Source organism: Olea europaea, unplaced genomic scaffold, assembly GCF_002742605.1.
Source record: "Olea europaea var. sylvestris unplaced genomic scaffold, O_europaea_v1 scaffold87, whole genome shotgun sequence".
In the NCBI taxonomy this organism is placed as follows: domain Eukaryota; kingdom Viridiplantae; phylum Streptophyta; class Magnoliopsida; order Lamiales; family Oleaceae; genus Olea; species Olea europaea.
In genome coordinates, this window is record NW_019267155.1 from 22133 (window position 1) to 34414 (window position 12282).

A 12282-nucleotide genomic window follows, 5' to 3' on the forward strand; every position below is an offset into this window, starting at 1 on the left:
AATTAGGTAAAATTTTAGTCAAATTTGATTGGGAACACGCCAATGAACCAAATCAATGTGAAATTTCAGTCAAATTTGATTGGAAACACACAAATGAACATAATCCACGTAAGTTTTAGTCAAATTTGATTGTGAACGCATGAACAAAATCAATGTGAAATTTTAGTCAAATTTGATTAGGAAGGCAACAATGAACCAAACTAATGTTAAATTTTAGTTAAATTTGATTGGTAACATGCCAATGCACAAAATCCAGGTGAAATTTTAGTCAAATTTCATTGTAAACGTGCCAATGAACCGAATTCAGGTGAAATTTTAGTCAAATTTGATTGGGAACGTGCCAATGAATCAAACTAATGTGAAATTTTAGTCAAATTTGATTGGGGACGTGCCAATGAACTAAACTAATGTGAAATTTTAGTCAAATTTGATTGGAAACATGTCAATGAACATAATCCAGGTGAAAATTTAGTCAAATTTGATTGTTATTGTGCCAATGAACCAAGCTCAGGTGAAATTTTAGTCAAGTTCGATTGAGAACGCGCCAATGAACCAAATCAATGTGAAATTTTAGTCAAATTTGAATTGAAACGCAGCAATGAACAAAATCCTGAAGAAAAGTTAGTAAAATTTGATTGTAAATGCACCAATGAACCAAATTTAGGTGAAATTTTAGTCAAATTTGATTGGGGACGCGCTAATGACCCTAACTAATGTGAAATTTTAGTCACAATTAATTGGAAACATGCCAATGAACATAATCCGGGGGAGATTTTAGTCAAATTTCTTTGTAAACGCGCCAATGAATGAAAATAATCCAGGTGAAATTTTAGTCACAATTAATTGGAAACATGCCAATGAACATAATCCGGGGGAGATTTTAGTCAAATTTCTTTGTAAACGCGCCAATGAATGAAAATAATCCAGGTGAAATTTTAGTCAAATTTCTTTGTAAACGCGCCAATGAACTTTAGTCAAATTTGACTGGAAGCGCACCAATGAACAAAATCCAGACGAAAAGTTAGTCAAATTTGATTGTAAATGTACCAATGAACCAAACTCAGGAAAAATTTTAGTCAAATTTGATTGGGAACTCGCCAATGAACCAAATTTAAGTAAAATTTTAGTCAAATTCGATTGGAAATGCGCCAATGAACATAATCCGGGTGAGATTTTAGTCAAATTTGATTGGGAACGCATGAACAAAATCAATGTGAAATTTTAGTCAAATTTGATTAGGAAGGCAACAATGAACAAAACTAATGTTAAATTTTAGTCAAATTTGATTGGAAACATGCCAATGAACATAATCCAGGTGAAATTTTAGTCAAATTTCTTTGTAAACGCGAGGAACTCGCCAATGAACCAAATTTAAGTAAAATTTTAGTCAAATTCCACGCCAATGAACCAAATCAATGTGAAATTTCAGTCAAATTTGATTGGAAACATACAAATGAACATAATCCACGTAAGTTTTAGTCAAATTTGATTGTGAACGCATGAACAAAATCAATGTGAAATTTTAGTCAAATTTGATTAGGAAGGCAACAATGAACAAAACTAATGTTAAATTTTAGTCAAATTTCATTGTAAACGTGCCAATGAACCGAATTCAGGTGAAATTTTAGTCAAATTTGATTTGGAACGTGCCAATGAATCAAACTAATGTGAAATTTTAGTCAAATTTGATTGGGGACGTGCCAATGAACTAAACTAATGTGAAATTTTAGTCAAATTTGATTGGAAACATGTCAATGAACATAATCCAGGTGAAAATTTAGTCAAATTTGATTGTTATTGTGCCAATGAACCAAGCTCAGGTGAAATTTTAGTCAAGTTCGATTGAGAACGCGCCAACGAACCAAATCAATGTGAAATTTTAGTCAAATTTGAATTGAAACGCAGCAATGAACAAAATCCAGAAGAAAAGTTAGTAAAATTTGATTGTAAATGCACCAATGAACCAAATTTAGTTGAAATTTTAGTCAAATTTGATTGGGGACGCGCTAATGAACCTAACTAATGTGAAATTTTAGTCAAATTTGATTAGGAACTCGCCAATGAACCAAATTTAAGTAAAATTTTAGTCAAATTCGATTGGAAATGCGCCAATGAACATAATCCGGGTGAGATTTTAGTCAAATTTGATTGGGAACGCATGAACAAAATCAATGTGAAATTTTAGTCAAATTTGACTGGAAGCGCACCAATGAACAAAATCCAGACGAAAAGTTAGTCAAATTTGATTGTAAATGTACCAATGAACCAAACTCAAGAAAAATTTTAGTCAAATTTGATTAGGAACTCGCCAATGAACCAAATTTAAGTAAAATTTTAGTCAAATTCGATTGGAAATGCGCCAATGAACATAATCCGGGTGAGATTTTAGTCAAATTTAATTGGAAACACGCTAATGAACAAAATAATTATAAAATTTTAGTCAAATTTAATTGGAAACACGCTAATGAACAAAATAATTATAAAATTTTAGTCAAATTTAATTGGAAACACGCTAATGAACAAAATAATTATAAAATTTTAGTCAAATTTGATTGGAAACACGTAAATAAACACAATCCTAGCGACACTTTAGTCAAATTTGATTGTAAACGAGCCAATGAACCAAACTCAGGTGAAATTTTAGTCAAATTTGATTGGAAACACGCCAATTAACCAAACTCAGGTAAAATTTTAGTCAAATTTGATTGGGAACACGCTAATGAACAAAATAATTATAAAATTTTAGTCAAATTTGATTGGAAACACGTAAATGAACATAATCCAGGTGAAATTTTAGTCAAATTTAATTGGAACACGCCAATGAACAAAATCCAAGCGAAAGTTTAGTTAATTTTGATTTGAAATGCGCCAATGAACCAAATTCAGGTGAAATTTTAGTTAAATTTTATTGGTAACGTGCTAATGAACCAAACTAATGTTAAATTTTAGTCAAATTTGATTGAAAACATACCAATGAACAAAATCCATGTGAAATCTTAGTCAAATTTCATTGTAAACGTGCCAATGAACCGAAGTCAAGTGAAATTTTAGTCAAATTTGATTGGGGAAGCACCAATGAACCACCCTACTGTGAAATTTTTGTCAAATTTGATTGGAAACATGCCAATGAACATAATCCAGATGAAGATTTAGTCAAATTTGATTATAAATGCGCCAATAAACCAAGCTCAAGTGATATTTTAGTCAAATTTGATTGAGAAAACGCCAATAAACCATACTCATGTGAAATTTTCGTCAAATTTCATTGGGAACGCGCCAATGAACCAAACTAATGTTAAATTTTAGTCAAATTTGATTGGAAACATGCCAATGAACAAAATCCCGATGAAATTTCAATGAAATTTCATTATAAACGTGCCAATGAACCAAACTCAGGTGAATTTTTTGTCAAATTTGATTGGAAATGCGCTAATGAACCAAATCAACGGGAAATTGTAGTCAAATTTGAATTGAAACGCACCAATGAACCAAATTCAGGTGAAATTTTAGTCAAATTTGATTGGGGACGCGCTAATGAACCAAACTAATGTGAAATTTTAGTCAAATTTGATTGGAAACTTGTCAATGAACATAATCCAGGTGAAAATTTAATCAAATTTGATTGTAAACGTACCAATGAACCAAACTCAGGTCAAATTTTTGTCACATTTGATTGGAAATGCGCTAATGAACCAAACCACTGTGAAATTTTAGTCAAATTTGACTGGAAGCGCACCAATGAACAAAATCCAGACGAAAAGTTAGTCAAATTTGACTAAAATTTCACCTGGATTATGTTCATTTACGTGTTTCCAATCAAATTTGACTAAAATTTCACTTGACTTCGGTTCATTGGCACGTTTACAATGAAATTTGACTAAAATTTCACCTGGATTATGTTCATTTACGTGTTTCCAATCAAATTTGACTAAAATTTCACTTGACTTCGGTTCATTGGCACGTTTACAATGAAATTTGACTAAAATTTCACCTGGATTATGTTCATTTACGTGTTTCCAATCAAATTTGACTAAAATTTCACTTGACTTCGGTTCATTGGCACGTTTACAATGAAATTTGACTAAAATTTCACCTGGATTATGTTCATTTACGTGTTTCCAATCAAATTTGACTAAAATTTCACTTGACTTCGGTTCATTGGCACGTTTACAATGAAATTTGACTAAAATTTCACCTGGATTATGTTCATTTACGTGTTTCCAATCAAATTTGACTAAAATTTCACTTGACTTCGGTTCATTGGCACGTTTACAATGAAATTTGACTAAAATTTCACCTGGATTATGTTCATTTACGTGTTTCCAATCAAATTTGACTAAAATTTCACTTGACTTCGGTTCATTGGCACGTTTACAATGAAATTTGACTAAAATTTCACCTGGATTATGTTCATTTACGTGTTTCCAATCAAATTTGACTAAAATTTCACTTGACTTCGGTTCATTGGCACGTTTACAATGAAATTTGACTAAAATTTCACCTGGATTATGTTCATTTACGTGTTTCCAATCAAATTTGACTAAAATTTCACTTGACTTCGGTTCATTGGCACGTTTACAATGAAATTTGACTAAAATTTCACCTGGATTATGTTCATTTACGTGTTTCCAATCAAATTTGACTAAAATTTCACTTGACTTCGGTTCATTGGCACGTTTACAATGAAATTTGACTAAAATTTCACCTGGATTATGTTCATTTACGTGTTTCCAATCAAATTTGACTAAAATTTCACTTGACTTCGGTTCATTGGCACGTTTACAATGAAATTTGACTAAAATTTCACCTGGATTATGTTCATTTACGTGTTTCCAATCAAATTTGACTAAAATTTCACTTGACTTCGGTTCATTGGCACGTTTACAATGAAATTTGACTAAAATTTCACCTGGATTATGTTCATTTACGTGTTTCCAATCAAATTTGACTAAAATTTCACAGTGGTTTGGTTCATTAGCGCATTTCTAATCAAATTTGACAAAAAATTTTAGTCAAATTTGATTGGAAGCGCACCGATGAACAAAATCCAGACGAAACGTTAGTCAAATTTGATTGTGAACGCACAAATGAAAGAAACTCAGACGAAATTTTAGTCAAATTTTATTGGAAACTCGCTAATGAACCAAATTCTCGTAAAATTTTAGTCAAATTTGATTGGAAGCGCACCGATGAACAAAATCCAGACGAAAAGTTAGTCAAATTTGATTGTAAATGTACCAATGAACCAAACTCAGGAAAACTTTTAGTCAAATTTGATTGGGAACTCGCCAATGAACCAAATTCTAGTAAAATTTTAGTCAAATTTGATTGGAAATGCGCCAGTGAACATAATCCGGGTGAAATTCTAGTGAAATTTGATTGGAAACGCATGAACAAAATCAATGTGAAATTTTAGTCAAATTTGATTGGAAACACGTAAATGAACACAATCCCAGTAACACTTTAGTCAAATTTGATTGTAAACGATAACCAAATTTAGGTGAAATTTTTGTCAAATTTGATTGGGAGCGCGCCAATGAACCAAATCAATGTGAAATTTTAGTCAAATTTGAATTCAAACGCACCAATGAACAAAATCCAGAAGAAAAGTTAGTAAAATTTGATTGTAAATGCACCACTTAACCAAACTCAGGCGAAATTTTAGTCAAATTTGATTGGAAACTCGCTAATTAACCAAACTCAGGTAAAATTTTAGTCAAATTTGATTGGGAACACGCTAATGAACAAAATAATTATAAAATTTTAGTCAAATTTGATTGGAAACACGTAAATGAACATAATTCAGGTGAAATTTTAGTCAAATTTAATTGGAAACACGCCAATGAACAAAATCCAAGCGAAAGTTTAGTCAATTTTGATTTGAAATGCGCCAATGAACCAAATTCAGGTGAAATTTTAGTTAAATTCGATTGGTAATGCGCTAATGAACCAAACTAATGCTAAATTTTAGTCAAATTTGATTGAAAACATACCAATTAACAAAATCCATGTGAAATTTTAATCAAATTTCATTGTAAACGTGCCAATGAACCGAAGTCAAGTGAAATTTTAGTCAAATTTGATTGGGGACGCACCAATGAACCACACTAATGTGAAATTTTAGTCAAATTTGATTGGAAACATGCCAATAAACATAATCCAGGGGAAGATTTAGTCAAATTTGATTATAAATGCGCCAATAAACCAAGCTCAGGTGATATTTTAGTCAAATTTGATTGAGAACATGCCAATAAACCATACTCATGCTAATAAACCATACTCATGTGAAATTTTAGTCAAATTTCATTGGGAACGCGCCAATGAACCAAACTAATGTGAAATTTTAGTCAAATTTGATTAGAAACATGCCAATGAACAAAATCCCGATGAAATTTCAATGAAATTTCATTATAAACGTGCCAATGAACCAAACTCGGGTGAAATTGTTGTCAAATTTGATTGGAAATGCGCTAATGAACCAAACCACTTTGAAATTTTAGTCAAGTTTAAAATTTCAATGTGGCTTGGTTCATTAGCGTATTTCCAATTAAATTTGACAAAAATTTCAAAGTGGTTTGGTTCATTAGCGCATTTCTAATCAAATTTGACAAAAAATTTTAGTCAAATTTGATTGGAAGCGCACCGATGAACAAAATCCAGGCGAAACGTTAGTCAAATTTGATTGTAAACGCACAAATGAAAGAAACTCAGACGAAATTTTAGTCAAATTTTATTGGAAACTCGCTAATGAACCAAATTCTCGTAAAATTTTAGTCAAATTTGATTGTAAACGCACAAATGAAAGAAACTCAGACGAAATTTTAGTCAAATTTTATTGGAAACTCGCTAATGAACCAAATTCTCGTAAAATTTTAGTCAAATTTGATTGGGAAATTCCAATGTACCAAATGAATGTGAAATTTTAGTCAAATTTGATTGGAAATGCACCAATGAACATAATCCGAGAGAAATTTTAGTCAAATTTGATTGGGAACACATAAACAAAGTCAATGTGAAATTTTAGTCAAATTTGATTGGGAACTCGCGAACAAAATCAATGTGAAATTTTAGTCAAATTTGATTGGAAACTCGCAAATGAACATAATCTTGGTGACATGTTAGTCAAATTTGATTGTAAGCGAGCCAATGAACCAAAGTTAGGTGAAATTTTTGTCAAATTTGATTGGAAGCGCTCCAATGAACCAAATCAATGTGAAATTTTAGTCAAATTTGAATGGAAACGCACTAATGAACAAAATCTAGAAGAAAAGTTAGTAAAATTTGATTGTAAATGCACCAATGAACCAAACTCATGTGAAATTTTAGTCAAGTTTGAGTGGGAACTCGCCAATTACCAAACTCAGGTAAAATTTTAGTCAAATTTGATTGGGAACACGCTAATGAACCAAATAATTGTAAAATTTTAGTTAAATTTGATTGGAAACATGCAAATGAACATAGTCCAGGTGAAATTTTAGTCAAATTTAATTGGAAACACGCCAATGAACAAAATCCAAGCAAAATTTTAGTCAATTTTGATTTGAAATGTGCCAATGAACAAAACTCAGGTGAAATTTTAGTTAAATTTGATTGGGAACGTGCTAATTAACCAAACTAATGTTAAATTTTACTCAAATTTGATCGAAGACATACCAATGAACAAAATCCATGTGAAATTTTAGTCAAATTTCATTGTAAACGTGCCAATGAACCGAAGTCAGGTGAAATTTTAGTCAAATTTAATTGGGGACACGCCGATGAACCACACTAATGTGAAATTTTAGTCAAATTTGATTGGAAACAAGCCAATGAACATAATCCAGGTGAAAATTTAGTCAAATTTGATTGTAAATGCGCCAATGAACCAAGCTCAGGTGAAATTTTAGTCAAACTTGATTGAGAACACGCCAATAAACCATACTCATGTGAAATTTTAGTCAAATTTCATTGGGAAGGTGCCAATGAACCAAACTAATGTGAAATTTTAGTCAAATTTGACTGGAAACATGCCAATTAACAAAATCCCGATGAAATTTCAATCAAATTTCATTGTAAACGTGTTAATGAACCAAATTCAAGTGATATTTTTGTCAAATTTGATTGAAAATGCGCTAATGAACCAAACCACTTTGAAATTTTTGTCAAATTTGATTGGAAGCGCACCAATGAACAAAATCCAAACGAAAAGTTAGTCAAATTTGATTGTAAACGCACCTATGAACTAAACTCAGGCGAAATTTTATTCAAATTTAATTGGGAACTCGCCAATGAACCAAATTCTGGTAAAATTTTAGTCAATTTTGATTGGGAAATTCCAATGAACCAAAACAATGTGAAATTTTAGTCAAATTTGATTGAAAATGTGCCAATGAACATAATCCGGGTGAGATTTTAGTCAAACTTGATTGGGAACACATGAACATAATCAACGTGAAATTTTAGTCAAATTTGATTGGAAACACGCAAATGAACATAATCCTGGTGTCAAATTTGATTGTAAGCGAGCCAATGAACCAAACTTAGGGGAAATTTTTGTCAAATTTGATTGGAAACACGCAAATGAACATAATCCTGGTGTCAAATTTGATTGTAAGCGAGCCAATGAACCAAACTTAGGGGAAATTTTTGTCAAATTTGATTGGGAGCGTGCCAATGAACGAAATTAATGTGAAATTTTAGTCAAAAATGATTGGAAACGCACCAATGAACAAAATCCAGAAGAAAAGTTAGTAAAATTTGATTGTAAATGCACCAGTGAACCAAACTCAGGTGAAATTTTTGTTAAATTTGATTGAAAATGCGCTAATGAACCAAACCACTTTGAAATTTTAGTCAAATTTGATTGGAAGCGCACCGGTGAACAAAATCTAGATGAAAAGTTAGTCAAATTTGATTGTAAACGCACCTATGAACGAAACTCAGGTGAAATTTTAGTCAACTTTTATTGGGAACTCGCCAATGAACCAAATTCTGGTAAAATCTTAGTCAAATATGATTGGGAAATTCCAATGAATTAAATTAATGTGAAATTTTAGTCAAATTTGATTGGAAATGCACCAATGAACATAATCCGGGTGAAATTTTAATCAAATTTGATTGGGAACGCATGAACAAAATCAATGTAAAATTTTAGTCAAATTTAATTGGAAACACGCAAATGAACATAATCCTAGTGACATTTTAGTCAAATTTGATTGTAAGCGAGCCAATGAACCAAAGTTAGGTGAAATTTTCGTCAAATTTGATTGGGAGCGTGCAAATGAACCAAATCAATGTGAAATTTTAGTCAGAGTTGAATGGAAATCCAGCAATGAACAAAATCCAGAAGAAAAGTTAGTAAAATTTGATTGTAAATGCACCAATGAACCAAACTCAGGTGAAATTTTAGTCAAATTTAATTGGAAACACACCAATGAACAAAATCCAGAAGAAAAGTTAGTAAAATTTGATTGTAAATGCACCAATGAACCAAACTCAGGTGAAATTTTAGTCAAATTTGATTGGGATCTCGCTAATTAACCAAACTCAGGTGAAATTTTAGTCAAATTTGATTGGGAACATGCTAATGAACCAAATAATTGTAAAATTTTAGTCAAATTTGATTGGAAACACACAAATGAATATAATCCAAGTGAAATTTTAGTCAAATTTAATTGGAAACACACCAATGAACAAAATCCAAGCGAAATTTTAGTCAATTTTGATTTGAAATGCGCTAATGAACCAAACTCAGGTGAAATTTTAGTTAAATTTGATTGGAAACGTGCTAATGAACCAAACTAATGTTAAATTTTACTCAAATTTGATCGGAAACATACCAATGAACAACATCCATGTGAAATTTTCGTCAAATTTCATTGTAAACGTGCTAATGAACCGAAGTCAGGTGAAATTTTAGTCAAATTTGATTTGGGACGCGCCAATGAATCACACTAATGTGAAATTTTTGTCAAATTTGATTGGAAAGATGCCAATGAACATATTCCCGATGAAAACTTAGTCAAATTTGATTGTAAATGCGCCAATGAACCAAGCTCAGGTGATATTTTAGTCAAGGTTGATTGAGAAAACACCAATAAACCATACTCATGTGAAATTTTAGTCAAATTTCATTGGGAACGTGCCAATGAACCAAACTAATGTGAAATTTTAGTCAAATTTGATTGGAAACATGTTAATGAACAAAATCCTGATGAAATTTCGATGAAATTTCACTGTAAACGTGCCAATGAACCAAACTCAGGTGAGATTTTTGTCAAATTTGATTGGAAGCGCACCAATGAACAAAATCTAGATGAAAAGTTAGTCAAATTTGATTGTAAACGCACCAATGAACCAAACTCAGGCGAAATTTTAGTCAAATTTGATTGGGAACTTGCCAATGAACCAAATTCTGGTAAAATTTTAGTCAAATTTGATTGGGAACTTCCAATGAATCAAATCAATGTGAAATTTTAGTCAAATTTGATTGGAAATGCACCAATGAACATAATTCGGGTGAAATTTTAGTCAAATTTGATTGGGAACGCATGAACAAAATCAATGTGAAATTTTAGTCAAATTTAATTGGAAACATGCAAATGAACATAATCTTCGTGACATTTTAGTCAAATTTGATTGTAAGCGAGCCAATGAACCAAAGTTAGGTGAAATTTTCTTCAAATTTGATGGGGAACGCGCCAATGGACCAAATCAATGTGAAATTTTAGTCAAATTTGAATGGAAACACAGCAATGAACAAAATCCAGAAGAAAAGTTAGTAAAATTTATTGTAAATGGACCAATGAACCAAACTCAGGTGAAATTTTAGCCAAATTTGATTGGAAACTCGCTAATTAACCAAACTCAGGTAAAATTTTAGTCAAATCTGATTGGGAACATGCTAATGAACCAAATAATTATAAAATTTTAGTCAAATTTGATTGGAAACACGCAAATGAACATAATCCAGGTGAAATTTTAGTCAACTTTTAATTGGAAACACACCAATGAACAAAATCCAAGCGAAATTTTAGTCAATTTTGATTTGAAATGCGCTAATGAACCAAACTCAGGTGAAATTTTAGCTAAATTTGATTGGGAACGTGCTAATGAACCAAACTAATGTTAAATTTTACTCAAATTTGATCGAAAACATACCAATGAACAACATCCATGTGAAATTTTCGTCAAATTTCATTGTAAACGTGCTAATGAACTGAAGTCAGGTGAAATTTTAGTCAAATTTGATTTGGGACGCGCCAACTAATCACACTAATGTGAAATTTTTTTCAAATTTGATTGGAAAGATGCCAATGAACATAATCCAGATGAAAATTTAGTCAAATTTGATTGTAAATGCGCCAATGAACCAAGCTCAGGTGTTATTTTAGTCAAGTTTGATTGAGAACACGCCAATAAACCATACTCATGTGAAATTTTAGTCAAATTTCATTGGGAACGCGCCAATGAACCAAACTGATGTGAAATTTTAATCAAATTTGATCGAAAACATGCTAATGAACAAAATCCTGATGAAATTTCAATGAAATTTCATTGTAAACGTGCCAATGAACCAAACTCAGGTGAAATTTTAATCAAATTTGATTGGAAATGCGCTAATGAACCAAACCACTGTGAAATTTTAGTAAATTTGATTGGAAGCGCACCAATGAACAAAATCTAGACGTTAAGTTAGTCAAATTTAATTGTAAACGCACCAATGAACCAAACTCAAGCGAAATTTTAGTCAAATTTGATTGGGAACTCGCCAATGAACCAAATTCTGGTAAAATTTTAGTCAAATTTGATTGGGAACTTCCAACGAACCAAATCAATGTGAAATTTTAGTCGAATTTGATTGGAAATGCGCCAATGAACATAATTCGGGTGAAATTTTAGTCAAATTTGATTGGGAACGCATGAACAAAATCAATGTGAGATTTTAGTCAAATTTGATTGGAAACACACAAAAGAACATAATCCTGGTGACATTTTAGTCAAATTTGATTGTAAATGCACCAATGAACCAAAGTTAGGTGAAATTTTCGTCAAATTTGGTTGGGAGCGCTCCAATGAACCAAATCAATGTGAAATTTTAGTCAAATTTGAATGTAAACGCAGCAATGAACAAAATCCAGAAGAAAAGTTAGTCAAATTTGATTGGGAACTTCCAATGAACCAAATCAATGTGAAATTTTAGTCAAATTTGATTGGAAATGCGCCAGTGAACATAATCCGGGTGAAATTTTAGTCAAATTTGATTGGGATCGCATGAACAAAATCAATGTGAAATTTTAGTCA